Here is a 7,212-nt window from a genome sequence, read left to right on the forward strand (position 1 = left end):
AGGAAAACTTGAAATCGCATCATATGACCCCTTTAAATCATTGTGCACCCACTGTCATGCCCTTGAAATCGTGAAGAAAAAAATCATGTTCCCATTTCAGAGGCAAAGAGGATGACCAGATCACAGAGTTTAGCATTAGGATTCTGTAAGTGGTAATGGCCCTCCATTTGTGAACAGATAGGTGGCACAGTGTGTGCCAGTAGCCGTATACCTGAGGGAGGAGACCGTGTTTGTCTGACCATCTCTTTTTCTCCCTCCTTCTCTTTCTTTCTCTCTCTCTCTCTCTCTCTCTCTCTCTCTCTCTGCCCAACTGCTCCGGGTATGGCATCTTCGCCTAGAAACACACAGCGTCTCCCTGACATGCTGCTTCAACACTAACTGCGGTTACTGAAACCACGCCTTCTTTCTTTGCGTGCACATTTGGGCGGCATTACGCAAATATTTCCACATAGTGAGGTAGATATGTGGGGGCGTGTTAGAATGAGCCGTTTTAGGGGGGCGTGGCAGAGTCTTAACTTTGATAAAGAATAGCTCTTTGGTTTTGAGATTTAGTCTTTGCAACTTCAGGGATCTTATCTATTCACAAACAGCTTGTAACACTCCAAAGAGTAAGGAAAACTTGAAATCGCATCATATGACCCCTTTAAATCATTGTGCACCCACTGTCATGCCCTTGAAATCGTGAAGAAAAAAATCATGTTCCCATTTCAGAGGCAAAGAGGATGACCAGATCACAGAGTTTAGCATTAGGATTCTGTAAGTGGTAATGGCCCTCCATTTGTGAACAGATAGGTGGCACAGTGTGTGCCAGTAGCCGTATACCTGAGGGAGGAGACCGTGTTTGTCTGACCATCTCTTTTTCTCCCTCCTTCTCTTTCTTTCTCTCTCTCTCTCTCTCTCTCTCTCTCTCTCTCTCTCTGCTCAACTGCTCTGGGTATGGCATCTTTTTTTTTTATTTTTTTTTTCTGAGGATGGATTTAGAGGAAGAATATTGGGTATCATGGAAGATTTACAGCACTGTACATGGTGTACAAAAATGGGAGATCTACTCCTCAACTCCTAGCTTTGTTTATACTTGGTCCTCTTAATGACAATCTCTCTCACCTTATCTGTTTCATCATAATCCTTCATATGGTAAAATAGCACATCACATGAGCCACTTGATTGGTTAAAACCTTACAAAGAATCAATCCACACAGTCTCATATAGAATGATACGCACACAGTATATTTTTTCTAATTACATATTCATGTAAAAAAGCCCACAATGATTTGTACCAGGAAAGAGCAGAGATAATTTTAACACTTTTTTTTTCTTCTTGATCAGAAAACACCCGGCGTACCATATTAAAATTAAGTTATAATATTAAAATGAAGGGAACAACATAAATCTAGCATTTTTGTAGGGTATCAGAGCGAATCAGACACTTTAAGATTTGAACAGATTGTTGTTGAACAACCCAAAGAGCCAAATTCCACAAAGGGGCCCAGGATGAGACAACAGGACGTTTGTAAATCAGATCCTAGCGCCAGCCAGTCTGAAGCAAGCCTAACTAACCAACTCTTTCACAGAACAGCTTTCAACATTAACACAAAAGAACACATTGATCATAATAACTCAGGAAGGAGATTGTCAATTTTGGGGCAAGTAATCAAGATTGATGGTCAAAGAGATGCACAGCATGACCATCACATGTAAATCCATGATATTAATCACGATCTTTGGATTGACTTCCCCCCACCTAGAGGACAAGAACCAGACTGAGATTCCTTAGGAGACCTTTTAACCTCTCTGGTCTTCACAGAACATATCCTTACATCCACAGAATGTCACAGAAACTGCCTTTCCATGTATATATATGCACCTAAATGACGCTAAAAGGACTTATGAGCAACTAATCATTTCTATGCATAACTCCATATTATGTATGTAACCCATACATTTGACTATCATGTTCTAATCACTTATTGTGTGTGTATTTTGAATAACTATTGAATAGTCTATAGGATTATATTCATATTGGGTATGTATCAGTTTGAAAATTCATGCTTTAAACGTTTCTATCAATCAATACTTTGTCAAATGTATCATACTCTTGTTATAGAAATTGTCCAAAATTATACTCTGCAAGAGCGGGAAAATTCAGACCATGTGACTGTTAAGATAACATTTGATTTATGAATTGTGAGGAGAAATATAGCAAGACCCCGAGCTAAGACAGTGTCTAATTGGTCAAAACACCAGTTGGGATGTGTCCAACAGCCCGGTTTAAATACTCAGGACACCATCAAATTATGCTTTTTTTAGTCATCGCTTTTAGCCACTGCTTTTAGGCATGGCTTTTTGCCATTACTTTTGCGTTCTTCGAGCACCGTTCCAGCGTGCTTCGGCCTGCACGCCCGCTGCTACTTAGCCACGATGAGAAGATAACCATCTAGTCTCGTTACTTCTATTCTTCTACTTTCATTTATTTTCTTTTCCGTTGAGAGTTTTGTGTTCGGAGTTAAGTTTTGTCTCCGAGTTCACCTCGAGTCTGTGACCGCCTCAAAACTTCAACCAGCCCACAACTCCGCATCTTCAGCCAACGCCCAACCACTGGCTTCCCAAGACATCACTTCAACGACTACTGAACTTCCAGCCAATCAGCAACCTCGGGAAAACCCCTTTTCTGCAAGACTACAACAAAGGGAACCCCCCTACACAGGCAACGCAAGTACCTCCAGATTATGTGCTGAACTGGTGCATTTAATATAAATTTTAACCTCATTGAGGAACTCAATTCAAGGGTTAATTAAGTGATTGATGCTTGTTCAGGTCTATGCAATTGCACATATTGCTGTAAACTTGGGATTTCACATTTTCATTCTCTTAAACTCTTCTTTCATTTCATTCTTTCCTCACTTTCTCTCTTTATGCAACTTGTGTGAATGTGTGAGTGTGTGTGTTTATGTGTTAGACTAGTTTATGTCTTAGATTTATCAATAAAGTGTTATTGATATTGAAAAGATAAGTATCTTGTGTTTTGTGCTTACAAGTTAATGTCTTTAACTGCCAATCTTGTTACTGTGCTAATTAATAGTGTTTTCACTATATTGTAATATCCATTGCAGAGTTGATGTTATACGGCTCATTCAATGAATCGCTGGCCGACTCAGTGATCAGCCGTAAAACAGTGATTATGTCCAAATTCCCTATTAAAACAAACTATTCCCTTTGAGCTAAATTGACCTGTTTCCCTTACATTTTATATATATGATTTTTTTATATATATATTTGATTAATTGCATATATTTGAGACTGTGGGGAAAAGACACTTCAGTAATTAAAAAAAAACATTATTTGTTATTTGGATTGTTTTATTATTATATATTATATTATATTATATTATATTAAACTACAATCCTGTTTACATTTTTAATTGACATGAACATAAATGAAATACAACAATATAATACAAATCTATTGCATGCTAAGTGTTAACAAAGTTCTGGACCCACATATCCTCAGGCAGCTGATACAGTACATTCATTCAGATAGAATCTTGACAGCTATTTTAGTAATACAAACTAAACCTTAATCTTTTGAAGGAGAGATAGCTATTTAGAATGGTGTATCATTTGGTTTACATATCTACACTGAACAAAATTATAAATGCAACACTTTTGTTTTTGCCCCCATTTTTCATGAGCTGAACTCAAAGACTTTTTCTATGTACACAAAAGGCCTATTTCTCTCAAATATTGTTCACAAATCTGTCTAAATCTGTGTTAAGGCGGGCGTACACGGTGCGATTCTGAAGGTCGGAACATCGTGAGCTGTGGCACATGTCACGATTGAGTTTATTCGAAAATCGTACGGAGGCAGTCACACATGACACAAATTTACTACGATTTTACAAACTCTGACGCAAGCATTACGTTTCGCGCCATTCATAAAAATATGGATTCTGAGGACGAAATCGTTTTCTTTGTGGCAGGGGGCTTGTGACGTCCAAAAAAAAAAAAAAAAAAAAAACGAAGACAAAGGACATGGCAAAGAGAATGGCTGAAAAGCAGAGAAAAGCATGGACTTTCTGTTCTTCATAAAGAACTCGAGGGAGTAGGCCATTTCTGAATTTCTGCTCGTTTTGCCGGAAATACAACAGGCATATTCATTCATAAAGCTGAACGGCACATTCGGAATAACAAATAAAAAATAAAAAATAGAACTGTATAATTAAACTAAAATTATTATAGACTATATGGTTTTTGTGAAGAGAACACCTCTCCAAAGTGTCAGACGCCATCGAATGTGAGAATTTGCACACTCACGTCGGTTACGACGACGAACTGCAGTCAGGTCGAGACCCCGATGAGGACGACGAGCATGCAGATAAGCTTCCCTGAGACGGTTTCTGACAGTTTGTGCAGAAATTATTTGGTTATGCAAACCGATTGTTGCAGCAGCTGTCTGGGTGGCTGGTCTCAGACGATCTTGGAGGTGAAGATGCTGGATGTGGAGGTCCTGGGCTGGTGTGGTTACACGTGGTCTGCGGTTGTGAGGCCGGTTGGATGTACTGCCAAATTCTCTGAAACGCCTTTGGAGACGGCTTATGGTAGAGAAATGAACATTCAATTCACAGGCAACAGCTCTGGTGGACATTCCTGCAGTCAGCATGCCAATTGCATGCTCCCTCAAAACTTGCGACATCTGTGGCATTGTGCTGTGTGATAAAACTGCACATTTTAGAGTGGCCTTTTATTGTGGCCAGCCTAAGGCACACCTGTGCAATAATCATGCTGTCTAATCAGCATCTTGATATGCCACACCTGTGAGGTGGATGGATTATCTCGGCAAAGGAGAAGTGCTCACTAACACAGATTTAGATAGATTTGTGAATGATATTTGAGAGAAATAGGCCTTTTGTGTACATAGAAAAAGTCTTATATCTTTGAGTTCAGCTCATGAAAAATGGGGGCAAAAACAAAAGTGTTGTGTTTATAATTTTGTTCAGTGTATGTTGATAATTACTAAAACTGTATGCTATTTTAAGAGAAGGTAGAGGATCGAGTTGGCCACAGTGAACACATTCTATTACTACACTCTCATATCCCTAACATTTAGCTTGTGTACCTCAGGATTTTTTTTTTTATTATTTTTATTTTATTTATTTATTTATTTTTTCTGAGAGTGTATCAATTATTGTAGCATTATCCTACATCCATGCTCAACCCAACATTACCTGTGGGAAAGCAGACAGTAAAATGCTCTTTGCTTACTGAGTACTTACCATTATGACAGGTCAATACTGAACAAAAAATTATAATAATTTGAATGCATAGTGGAAGTGTAAAAAAAAAGTGAGGTAGAATGTAGCCCCCATGATGCTCTGATACATGCATTAGTGCTGAAAATAAAGCCATCAAAGCTGTTGTACACATACTACACAATATTTATTAATTCATTCATTCATTCATTTTTATTTATATATATATCATTTATCATGATTTAATGCAAGGAAATACTCCATGAAGAGCTTAATGACAGTTTGGTTTCAAACGAACATAAACATGTTTTTTGTACATCATGGGCCAATATTGGCATGTTTAACATGTCATGAAATAAGCAGACATCATTCCTATCCATCCCTCATGAATCTGCAACTCTGCAAATCAGCATTCAGTGAAGTGTCAGATTCACACACACACACACACACACACACACACACACACACACACACACACAAACACACACATACCTCCATTGACCCCCATTGGTGTTCATGCAGTTGGCCAAAAATCAACACTTTGAAAAACACAAAAGTCAGGTAAAAAAACAACAAAAAAAAACATTTTTTGTAGCTTGTCAAAGACCAAAATATGGCATATATAAAAAATTTATAAAGATTAAGACTCTTAAGAAAAGTCTGTGAAATTATGTTTTTGATTGTTAGTTTTTTTAATCTCAATTACTAGACCATTGTCAGTGAAATGTATGCTAATGAAAACATATCTGATACTAAAGCACACTTACTGGATGTGAAAGTCATGTTGAAAAGCCATTTGGAAGTTAGCAGTAGGAATCATGTAATCCTGTAATTAAGTTGTATAATTCCCACCCTTCGCAGAGACTTATCAGGACAGGAAGTCAATAGCTCTGGCTCCGATATGCAAACAGCAAGCTGCACTCATATTTCCACTAACTGGAGCTCCAAAGAAATGTCTCATCCCACACACACACACACACACACACACACTCACACACACACACAAACAAACACATTAATGGAAACACACACAGCCTTGTGTCAGCAGCAGGCAACCAAGAGGATTATAACACAGCTTAATATCTGATTTAATTACCACAGTAACACAGTGATCATGTCTTACTAGTTTGAGGGAAAGAAGCGGAGAGAGTGCAAAAGAGAGTGCTAAGAGAGAAAAGGAGGGAGGGAGGAAGAGAGAGAGATATTCTCAGGGCTGTGGTACCTCCGCAGTGACGCAGCAAGCTGCTACCCACAGGAGTAAATATGACCTTTTTCTCTGCACTCATTCCTTGCACATTTTGTCTACTTGTATTTTCACTTAGAAAAAAAAAGTTGGAAAGCTTAACTTTTTTTGCCATTTAATTACATTTTTTTTCGTTATAAATGTTAAAAAAATATCCCAAAATGATGGGGGCAGTCTTAAAGGGATAGTTCACCCAAAAAAAGAAAAAAGAAAAATGTGCCATCGTTCATTCACCCTCATGCGGTCTCCTACCTTTTATTATTTTCATTCATTCATTCATTCATTCATTTGATTGATTGATTCATTTTTTTTTTGTTGTTTTTTTGAGTGGAACACAGAATGTGATACTTAGTAAAACATTCAAGCTTATCTTTCAATGAAAGTGAATAGTGACCACGGCTGTTCCTGGTTCCCATTTACTTCCACTGCATAAAAAAGCAGCATGATAACAATATTTCTGGTGATTATTTATTTATTTATTTAGTTGTCCATAGCTAATTACCCCACAACAGCAATGCTATAGAACGATAAAGAGACAATTCTAAAGATGACTGCACACTTGTTTCTCTGAAGCATAAGGTCTATATTAATGTGCTGTATGATAAAAGGTTAATTATGTTGGAGTTATTTGTACACGTTAGTATCACAGACGATTATTAACTGCAATTGCATATGAACCCTTTATGGTCTACCCCTCTCAACTGCTGAGCTACCCCCCCCCCCC

The sequence above is a fragment of the Sinocyclocheilus anshuiensis genome, unplaced genomic scaffold (genome assembly GCF_001515605.1).
Source record: "Sinocyclocheilus anshuiensis isolate Anshui unplaced genomic scaffold, SAMN03320099.WGS_v1.1 scaffold1648, whole genome shotgun sequence".
NCBI classification, from domain to species: Eukaryota; Metazoa; Chordata; class Actinopteri; order Cypriniformes; family Cyprinidae; genus Sinocyclocheilus; species Sinocyclocheilus anshuiensis.